The sequence below is a fragment of the Mercurialis annua genome, linkage group LG6 (genome assembly GCF_937616625.2).
Source record: "Mercurialis annua linkage group LG6, ddMerAnnu1.2, whole genome shotgun sequence".
NCBI lineage: Eukaryota > Viridiplantae > Streptophyta > Magnoliopsida > Malpighiales > Euphorbiaceae > Mercurialis > Mercurialis annua.
Window position 1 is genome coordinate 2,130,883 of NC_065575.1, and position 12,048 is coordinate 2,142,930.

Here is a 12,048-nt window from a genome sequence, read left to right on the forward strand (position 1 = left end):
GACTCAACTTCCTCATACTCTTCAAAGACTTTCTGATAAAGTAAGGCAGTACTCAACATAAGATATGTAGAATTCCACCTAGTTGGAACATCCAAACATAAAGAGCGCTTACACACAGTTTCAGTTGACAGTTTACAAGCTTTAAACTTACTTAACCTAAGTGGTGAATTCTTAATGTATCTTACTGCCCCTCTAACCTTCTCATAAGAGGAACCAGACTCCTTCAATCCATCAGAAACAACTAGATTAAGTATGTGAGCAATGCATCTCATGTGTGCATACTTGCATCTCTCAGGTGTAGTGCCCCAACTTAACATTTTTTTCATGAAAAAACCCATTGCAGTACTATTATTTTCTGCATTATCAAGAGTCACAGAAAAAATGTTTTTCACCCCCCACTCTTGCAAACAAGATTCTAATGCCTTAGACAAGTATTCACCCTTATGCTTAGAACAAGGGACAAAAGATATAATCTTTTTATTGAGCTTCCAATCATTGTCAATGTAGTGGGCAGTGATACACATATAATTAAGTCTTTGATTAGATGTCCATGTATCACTAGTTAGACTCACTCTCTGTGTACATGTTTTCAAAATTTTTTTCAGTTTTAATTTCTCTTCCACAAACATGCTATAGCAGTCTCTATTCACAGTGAATCTAGAAGGAATTTTAAACATAGGACAAGCAACACTCATTAACTTCCTAAACCCCTGTTTCTCAACAAATCTAAAAGGCAATTCATCAACAACTATCATATATGCAACAGCCTGCCTAATTACATCCTGATCAAATTTCCATGCAGCAACATTAAACATACCACCAACATCAGGACCAGCATTAGAAACAGGTTGAAAAGAGAGAAGAGCTTGCCTGGTTTCAACAGTGGAGGGGTGTTTAGTACACCTAATCATATGACTCCTCAATGTAGATGTGCCATTTTTTTTGGCGTTGCAGTTATACATACGAGCACAGTACTTGCACTTTGCTTGCATTATAACACCTTTTCCATCTCTTATGGAATCAAAATGATCTCACACCACTGATCTTTGCAGGGACTCTTTTCTTTTTCTTGGATTTGCTTCCACATTAGCAGTTTGTCCAGCAACAGTAGGGTCATTTCCAGCATTGGCTTCCATTTGCACATTAGCATTTTGGCCATCACTATCAGAGTCATGTACAGGCACGGCTTCCACACCAGCTACTTGGCCAATTTGTGGCTCAAGTTGGTTAGCTGTCAGATTTGTTTCCATCTACAAAAAACCATCCAAGGACAATAAAAAACTCATCAGAGATGCAATAAAAACAGAGCATCAAACTTTCACAATCACAACCATATAAACACAGGAAAATCAAGCATCAGAGGCAGACCAAAGTCATATTACCTTTTAATTTGCCTTTCAAAGCTTCCACCAAGTATTTTTTCCCAGATAACCTTCGAGATAATTGTTCATGAAAGAAAATAAACAAACAGGAACACACTTAATAAGCAAACAGAATCTCATATATACCCAGATTAGATATAACAAAGTAAAAGAAGATTAACCTCAGATATACCTCAAAATCTAGTTATTTTCTTAAGAAATTCAAGATCTGCAACAAGAAACAACGAAACACAAAAAAAAGTTAGATCCAGAAGATTAAAACAAATTTTAATAAACAAGAATTTTTAAAAACCTTTGAACCGAGTTTATTTACCTTAAAGTTCAGGTATATCTTCACAATTTGTTGATTCAAACATTTAGAATCAGAAACTTAACATGCGAGAACGATGTTTAGTACAAGAACGATGCCTGACCAGTGAGCAGATGATGAATCCATTACGAACGAAGAGAGATTAGGGTTTGTTACAGAGAGGAGTTGAATCGATTGAATCCATTAGTAACGATTAGGGTTTGTTACAGAGAGGAGTTGAATCGATTGAATCGATTGATAAAATAACTAGACTAGGGTTTGTTACAGAGAATGAGAGAAATTAAAGAGTGAAGTGAGAAATTGAGAAAGATTAGGTTTGAATCTGCAAACCAAGAGAGAAGAAGATGAAGAGAGATTAGAGAGACTGAGAGAGAGATTAGGGTTTTTGTTTCAGAGAATGAGAGAAATGAAAGAGTGAAGTGAGAAAATGAGAGAGGCGGCGAGGTTTGGGGGGTAGAATAAAATTAGGGCTTCATTTTTTAAGGGTGAAAATTACAAAGCAACCCCTCCCCTCTATAGATAAAACGACGTCGTTTTATCTTTCTCGGTTTTCGGTTCGGTGCGGTTAACCGACCCCTAAATCCAAACCGTAACCGAAAACCGGAAATTTTAAAATTCCTAAACCAAACCACACCGTTTTAACCATTATAACCACACCACAATTATTTTTGGTTCGGTTTGGTCCGGTTTACCGGTTTGGTCCGGTTTTTGCTCAGTCCTATGTGAGACTTGTCATAACTCTTTTTATTTAAATTAATGTTTGCTGTGCCTCTCTTTTTATGTTGATTAAATATGACAATTTATCATGACTCTTTTTGAACAAATATATATATTAATTATGTTATTTTGATGTCTATTAGTCATATTTAGTTTATTAATTTGTTAAAGAAATGGAAGCAAATTAAAAATTTGGTACCATTTTGATAAAAGTTCCAAAGGTTTGGTACCATTTATATTCATAACCCTAATTTTTTAAATGATATACACTCTTATGTGTTATGTGATATGGCATCTGATTTGGCAAAAATTAAAAAAAAAATATTACTCCGGTCGCCACGTCATTAAAAATGGCCACAATTTGTAAAAAAATCCAATATGAAACAAATGATAAAAAGTTAGGTACTAAAAAAATACAAAATAAAATTTTAGTACCATTTTGATACAAAATCCAAAGATTTGGTACCATTTATATGTCAATAATAACCCTAACTTAACCCTACATAATTTTATTTCCCGTCGCAGTTTCTTGGTAGAATTAGCTGTATAACATGGCGGTAGGGACTCGATTCTTCAGTCTTGAGAATTAATTAGAAAAAGGTTATCTCTAAAATACGATGCAAAAGAAACTTCTATGCTCTCAAATCTATAATTTCTAGGGTTTTACTAATAATCAAATCTCTCTTCATTGCTAATTCTTTTGATGGCAGTCTGTTAGTCTTTTGTTGGCAAATCAAATTAAAAGTTTTAATACGTATGTTTAATTCTTGCTTGAATGATAAACTGCTGCAATCTAGATTTGTTGTGATAAATTAGAGAAGGAAGATTGTATAATACAATAATATTAGAATAAAAGTCATTATCCTATTCTAAAGACATCTTAGACCAGAAGTCATTATCCTATTCGATTTAGAAAACATCTTACGATAAAAGTCCTTATCTTATTCTAACGTGGAAACTCTTGTCTATATATACTTGTAATCGCCAAATTATTAATAACAACAACATTATTATTTTAAGATAACAACTTTTAGATTTACGAGTCTATTTTTCAGGTCACTTTAGGTTTTACGTTTTAGAAAAGTTAGAAAATCTCAGCTTTCTTCTTCTTCCTCGTAAAATTCAACCGATTCTCCAAGCTATTATATCACCAACAAAAACAAATAGAGTGATGGGTTGCTGTCTCTGCAAGGATGTTTCACCTAGACCTATCGAAGCCGAAAACAAAAGAAGACATGCGGATGTGGGGGTGGTGCGGAGGCTAGCGGTGGAGCATGTGGACATGGGGGAGGATGTGGCGGTGGTGGTTCTGGAGCATTGCTATGCATGAGTCACCAATGGCTGCTGTCATCACCATTAGTAGTGTGTTGTTCATCACCAATTGTTCATGTAACTACGTAGTTCTAATTTGGAGATTATATATATTTGCGTCTTTTAATGTGGAGTTAAATTATGTAGCTTTTCATCTTTAAAATTGACCTATTTCTGATGAGTTAAATTAGTTTTAATATAAATGTGCAGGTGGAAATTGAATTTTTCAAAAATTTGATAGTTCTGATATATTATACACGTATAACTGTAATAAAAATAGGACAATGGATCAATTTTTTTTTTGATAATTAACAATGGATCAGTACACCCCTTAAACTTGCATTAAAATTTTAAAAAAGTTAAACTTAAAAAACCGAGATCACTTTTTCCTTGAATTTGTCAAAAACCCTCATCCCCATTCTCACCCAGAGAGTGACACACATTTTCCGGTATTTGATGGTGAATTTTTTTTTTATCAAAATGGTATTTGATGGTAAAAAGATTTAGAATGATCCTAAACCAAGAACATAAATTTTCAATTCAATTGATGAGAATGTTGTATTTGGTGAGAATTAATGAAAAAATTCAATTTAGTGAGAATTAATGGGAGACCTCTGTTGGTCCTCTCAATTATATAAGTATATATATTAAAGTTAAATTGTTGATATGTGCTTGAAAACCAATTTAAAATACAATACGGAAAATATGATAATAAATATGCCTAGAATCTGATAAATTATGTTTTATTTTATTTTATTACTATTTTGATGTATATTTACTTAATTATTTTTATAAATAAAAATAAATAAATATGAGAAAAAGTTATCTTTTTTATATTTATAGTTATTGCTATAAATAAATTATATATTCATAAGTATTTATAGCGGATTACATTACGAGACATGTGCATAGGACGTAAGGCGAAATAATTTATAATAAAAATGCTAATGAATAATTAATGTAGTATTTTAATATATACATATATATATATTAATATATTCGGTTCAGTAAACCGAGGCCAAAAATCAAACAGAAATAGAAACGTCAATTTTTAAAACTCTTAAATAATTTCAAATTATATTAATCACTTTAATCAATCCATTTTCAAATTTAATTCGATTTTGCATTTTAATCTGTTTTTCTCACCCCCTAACCACATAGAATAAAGAAGAACATAAATATAGATTCATAATCATATCTCGATAATTTGTTCCATACAAAATAATAAAAATATAACCGTTATGCCTAAATTAAACGGTTTTGTTAAATGATAAAATTTAAACCATGCATCAATTTATTAAAAATACTTGAAAACAACAACTACAACAGAAAGAGAAGCTATCAACGTGCTTCATTACTTGTCATCACAAAATCAACTTCAGACCCTTGAGAAATATTATATTCAGATAATGCAAACTCATCCTCCATTTCTCTGCTTCCATAAATCAAATTGAAATCACCCTTAAAAACACCCCAATTTCTCTCAAGTTTTTCTTTCAAATACGCCACCGTATAACGCTCACTTCTATTTCCTTCAACGACGATCGTACCAAAATCCTGAACTTTGGTACATAAAGTTCAACATTTGCAAATTCCTCAAAATTGTAGGATTCAATTGAGAATTCATTTTCTAGTAATACGTCGCCATAGTATAAAGTTTGCTTTGCAACTTCAAGATCGAATTGGGATTCTATCTCTCTTTTGAGGTCATAAATTGTTGCATCTAATGGCATTTCAATTTCTTCTGTTATGTGTTTGGTAATCCTTAAGAGCACCACCATGGAAATAATTGATTGTTTGTTTCTAATCCAAGGGAACTTTTGTTGGGTTTAAGTACAAATTTTTCAGTGCAGATAGTATTTCTATACTCCATTTCATGCAATATTGATCAACAATTATTCTTCATGAAATTCTTATTCTTAAATATTGTTTTAGTGAATATTATGTGATTTGTAAATTAAATCAATAAAATATTCATGACAGCTCATTTAATTTATAACTTGATAAAAGCTAAATAAATTTGTATCACGTGAAGTAGAATTTTTTTTAATTTAAAATTAAAAAATGCTATTTAGACACCAAAAATAATCCACCTTGTACCACACACCTGACCTATACATGAAAGTTTTTTATTTGCTTAATTCCTTTCCAAAAGTGTATGTTTTAAATTCTTTTTTTTGAATAAATTCGTATATATTTACTCGTTTGCTGACACATTAGACGGTACAATTAAATGGATGGGTTAGATAACATATTCAGTATAATTTTAGTTAAATATTGGTTCTAGTGGCATAAATTTGGGACCATATTGAAAACAGAGAAATTATTAGGTAGACTCAGTCCACCACATCATCCATAGACTAAACCAATCATATCATAACACATCATTAAAATGAGGGTATTGTTGTAATATCATTATTCAAAAGTGTATGCAAATAACAAACGAAATTATTTACTCTTTGGAGATTTTATTGAGGTTGGCTGATGAATCAATGGTAAGTTTGTCCTTCTTCACTTACTTATATCATATTTATGGCATTCTTGTTCTTGAATTTGATTAATTTTACATTAATTGCAGAGGGAAAGGGAGAAATATGAAGAAATAATAGCGGGACTAGAGTTTAAACTTGTTGAGAAACAACAAGAAATGGAGAGATCTGTGGAAATTTCACTCAAATTGGCTGATCAACCAGTGGTACTTGATGATATTTTTTTACCAATTTCCATGGTTTTATTTAATTTGTTTGTATTATAAAGTTGGTAAGAAATGCTATGGTTTTGTTGTTTTTAATTAATTACATGAACATGTAAATTAACAGAAGGCAAAGGAGAAACAGAAAGATATAAATATGGGGCTAGAAAAAGAAGTTGCTGCAAAACAATCACTTGAAGAAATCCACTGAAATTGCATTAAGATTAGCTGATGAAGCAATGGTACGTACATAATTAATGTTTCTTGAATTATTGAAGTTGTATATAGAAAGTAATTAGAAAATATTAATTACTTGTCATTATTTTTTTTATAAATTACAGAAGGCAAAGGAGAAAGGAGAAGAAAGATTAAAATACTAAAATACGCCTAAACTTGGCTTACTGAAAGCTATATTTTAAAATTGGCTTAGTACTTTTTTAACTCCTGAACTTTATCTTTTTGTTTCCTATGACTTCTAAACTAATTCCGTAATACAATAATGCTAGAATAAACGCCATTATCCTATTCTATTTAGGAGACATCTTAGACTAGAAGTCATTATCCTATTCGATTTAGGAAACATCTTAGGATAAAAGTTCCTATTCTAACGTGGAAACTCTTGTCTATATATACTTGCAATCACCAATTTATTAATAACAACATTATTATTATTATAAGATAACGACTTTTAAATTTACGAGTCTATTTTTCAGGTCACTTTAGGTTTTACGTTTTAAAAAAGTTAGAAAATCTCAGCTTTCTTCTTCTTCCTCATAAAATTCAACCAATTCTCTGAACTATCATATCACCAACAAAAACAAATCGAGTGATGGGCTGTTGTCTCTGTAAGGATGTTGCACCTAGACCACATGCTCCTGCCAGACCTACCGAAGCCGAAAACAAAAGAAGACATGCGGATGTGGGGGTGGTGCGGAGGCTAGCGGTGGAGGATATGGCGGTGGAGGTTCTGGAAGTGGAGGCTTGCTATGCATGATTCACCAATGGCTGCTGTCATCACCATTAGTAGTGTGTTGGTCATCACCAATTGTTCATGTAACTACGTAGTTCTAATTTGGAGATTATATATATTTGCGTCTTTGTATGTGGAGTTAACTTATGTAGCTTATCATCTTTAAAATTGACCTATTTTTGATGAGTTAAATTAGTTTTAATATAAATGTGCAGGTGGAAATTGAATTTTTCAAAAACTTGATAGTTCTGATATATTATACACGTATAACTCTAATAAAAATAGAACAATGGGTCAATTTTTTTTGATAATTAACAGTGGATCAGTTCACCCCTTAAACTTGCGTTAAAATTTTAAAAAAGTTAAGGTTTAATCCATAGTCGTGTCCCTGCACTTTACACTTTTTGCACATATATAAAGTCCCTACACTACAAAACTCTTTCATTAAATCCCTTCACTTTAGATATCTATCAATCCGATGTCCTTCTGTTAACTTCTGTTAACGCGTGCGTTTCACGTTTTATCAGTGAGAATAATAAACGTAAGAATTCAGTCCACATCATTATTTTTTTGCCAAATAAACATGCCACTTCATCTTCTCCTCTACTTCTTCTCTGCTACTTCTTCTTCTTTCCTTCTTCTCATCATGAATAATAACAAACCACCAACTTCTGCATAATAAAACTTTTAGTTCGCCCTCCCACGGTATTCTAATCTAACTTTATCTTTCATCTTATCTCAACAATCTCACATACAAAAACCTAAATTCACTGCCGCCTTCAACATTTTCTTCTTCTAATCTGCTGCAACCGTCGCCGACAACCACCTGATGTTCAAACAATTGCCGCCTGGACTTGTCAATCTAAAACGCCGTGAATGCCGGTAGTGGCAGCTTTTTGAGAGAAGCAATGGTTCTTTACATTTTCTTTCTTAATCTCTTGCTCTTCCCCCGCCATTCTCATACTTGGTGTTTCTCTTCTTGAATCACAGCACTATGCTTTAATGAAATATGTAAATGGGTATCTTTAGTTTTTGATACTCTTGAACTTTTCTTCTTGAAAGATTTTACATGCAAGCCAGAATTATCAACTTGGGCATTTGTGGTATGGCGGCGGAAGTGAGGAAGTCTGAGGAGGGAACATGGCGGAGGACAAATTCAAATTTAATGGTAATTATAAATTTGTTGCATGTATTTAAGTTGTATTTAATACTGTAAAAATACCACTGTCATACTATAGATAGTTTTTGAGCAAAGAGTCAATGCGGGCATTCAAATTTATATTTTGAAATTGAATAAGCTTATTTTGACTTTTTTAGTCAATTGTACACAAAATTTGTATTTACGGAATCAAATAAGCCTATTTTAATATCTTGATAAAAACTGAATAAATTTAATAATAAATATTTGTACATTTAGAATTTTTAGATGACTTTAGTAAGTATCTTTTATATATTTTTTTAATAAATGAATTATTAGCACAACCACAAAGCAGTGGAAGGCAAAAGTCTTTATAAGAAAAATAGGCTACAAATAATTATAGAAAAAAATTAAATTTTTATGAATATTATTAGCCGAATAATCAAAATCCTTATTGTTGTCTTTGAAGTAAAAGACCGCTTTGCATATAAGTATATGGTAGGGTAAATCAAAAAATCGACATATCCACCGAATCTTGATTGAAAATTCTATTGTTTCTTGTTTTCCACAATTCCCACACAAAAAAATCAAATCGTTTGCCAAAGAGATCGAAATCTCCTAGTATTGTCGAAAATAGATGCCGGAGCTGTCCATTGATAATTGCATTTTATAAGTACCTTTCATATTTGTCCTTTCTAATAAATAATCTCATAATTTAATTTAGAAAGCATTAATCAATTAATGGTTGAACTTATATTTAAGACAAAAATGGAGATTTTATGTACATTTTCTTATTAAATGGACAAGTAGAAACCGGAGAAAGTAATTTTTTGAGAAAATAGAAACAATAAATATTTACCTCAAAATTTGAGCAAAATGTGGTAAGTTCCAATGAAAGATACAGATTAGGGTTGCAGCAGTGACTCTTAAGTTGCACTCCTCTAAACTGAATCGTTTATAATGTCTATTTCCAAAGCATTCTTCTTCTTTGGAGTACCATAAGCTTATACAAATTAATCTCTATGATAATCCAAGACGAGTTCCAGGTTATTCACTGATTTTTCTCATTATAATTTGTCTTAATTATTACTGTATAATACTTCAATATTTCACAATCTTTTTGTTTTCCTATTTTAATTGCAGTGTGAAAAGGGTATTATGGGGGACTCTTTGGAGATTTTATTGAGGTTGGCTGATGAATCAATGGTAAGTTTGTCCTTGTTCAGTTATGGCTATTATTATTTTCTTGAATTCAATTAATTTAACATAAATTGCAGAGGGAAAGGGAAAAATATGAAGAAATAATAGCGGGACTAGAGAATAAACTGGTTGAGAAGCACCAGGAAATGGAGAAATCTGTGGAAATTTCACTCAAATTGGCTGATCAATCAGTGGTACGTGATGATATTTTTTGCCAATTTACATGGTTTTATTTGATTTTTTGGTATTATAAAGTAATGGTACGTAATGGTTTGAAGCAATGATACGTAATGGTTTGAAGTTGTATATATAAATCAAGAAAATATTACTTACAAGTGATTATTTTTTTGATCTATTACAGAAAGCAAAGGAAAAAGCAGAGGAAAGATTGAAAAATATGGAGAAAGAATTAGAAAGTGCAAGGAATTCGATCCATGATTCACTATTAATCAAAGATCCTAAGATTGTTGAAATAGTGAAAAATAAGGTAACACCAATTAGAATAAGGGGTAAGCGTGTAAAATTGAAGAGAAAAGGGCAAAAGAGGAAGTCGGCTGTTAGATAAATACAGTTTATTACTAATCCCAAGACATAGATGAGTTGGTAAGGCGCTCTTCTAGTTTAAGTGAGGTCGCGGGTTCGAACCGTACTCATGTATGCAGCGGTTTAAAACTTGGGGTCAGAATTTGCCTCCCGCAAGGGACCTACACGGCTCGAGTAGGGATTAGTCTGAATGTGGAAGGCTTAAAGGTGTCGTCTCATAGTTGAGACCCGTTCAGGAAACCTCATATATCCTGTACCAAAAAAAAATACAGTTTATTACTAGATGAATATAATTTATTGGCTTTTTATATCGTTACTTTGTTTTTAGCCTACTTTGCTAATTTTAACATTGGATGAAAGTGATAAAAACACGTCCAATATTTACTAGTATAATGTTTAATTTATCTATTATATAAAATATTGGTTCCTTTTTAGTAGTTTTTCCTTTATTTATTTTTTTCCCAATATTTACAAGAAAATTTGCCTAATGACATTATCATACTCCATGCATGTAGCTAGTTTACTGAAAGCTATATTTTAAAATTAAACTCTCTTATTCATATATTCTATTAGCACTTTATAATGAATAAAAAATTAGTTGAACTTAAACTCATAAAGTTAGATTATTAATTATCCAATTAAACAACCCAGTTATTGCATGATTTATGTATGATCATAACACATAAATATTATAAGAACACTTTAAGCACGCGTGCGGCGTGCAGTTACTAATATGATGCGTAAATTATTTTTAATTTTTGAATTATTTTTATATAATCAACTTAGAACTTTTAGAAATATTAATTTTTAGATTTATCTCTATCTTATCAGTTATTATTTTATTTTAAACTTTTTTTAATTTATTTTATTAACTTAATTTGTTATCTCCTATATGTATCTATATTGATTAAAAGTTTACTGATTATATAAACTGTTGGTTTTTCATGTTGAAATATATTTTATCTATTCTTTTTTTTTGATAATTGGGAAAGGTGAACGCTTGTGGGAATCGAATCCACGACCTAACAGTTTGCTGTCTAGCGCTTATACCATTTTAGCTGCAGCTCATTGGTATATTTTGTCTAGTTAGAAATATACCACTACAATTAATTTAATAGTATTATTTTAAAATTGGAATGCATTCTTTCAAAAATATATTAAATAAAATACTGGCTGTAATAAAATTATATGCAAAATCATCTAATAAGGAAAGAAGAAAAGATTAAAACCGAAAACCGCCGTCTGTGGGAATCGAACCCACGACCACATGGTTAAAAGCCATGCGCTCTACCAGCTGAGCTAAGACGGCATCTGTTTGTTAAATATAGTTTTTCATTTATAAACTAGAACAACTTACAATGGCTTTTGTAATCATATTTTCAAAATAGAAGAAAAACATGGGCTTGATGGCGCCATCTCAGTACCCGGTGGTAGATGAATGTGTTCTTCAATCAGCTTACTAAGTTTTAGAGAAAATTAGGAAAAATACTCTATTTTTGAAAATAATATGATTTCTTACCTCAACAAGGAAAAGATAGAGAAAATACCTCACTATTTTAATATATTTATTTTTTTACTCCAACATCTATTTATATTATAATTATACCTACTCATTATTATTGATTTACTCTAACTATATTAGTAGTAATTCATAAGTGACAACTGTCACTTTTTTTCCCTTTTCTCTCTCTTTTTCTCTTTCTTCTCCATGGCTTTCTTCTTCTCTGTTCTTTTTTCCCGCCATTCTTTTTCTTCATTTTCTTCTTCTTCTTCATTTTTATTCTC

The 12,048-nt window shown here is 31.2% G+C and overlaps 1 non-coding gene across 1 annotated transcript; it reads right to left on the minus strand.

Annotated features, from left to right (window-relative positions):
* Nucleotides 1-11,499: 11,499 nt before the first annotated feature.
* On the minus strand, nt 11,500-11,572 carry TRNAK-UUU (transfer RNA lysine (anticodon UUU)). Its single transcript has one exon. It is a non-coding gene; the product is annotated as a tRNA-Lys (tRNA).
* Nucleotides 11,573-12,048: the final 476 nt, after the last annotated feature.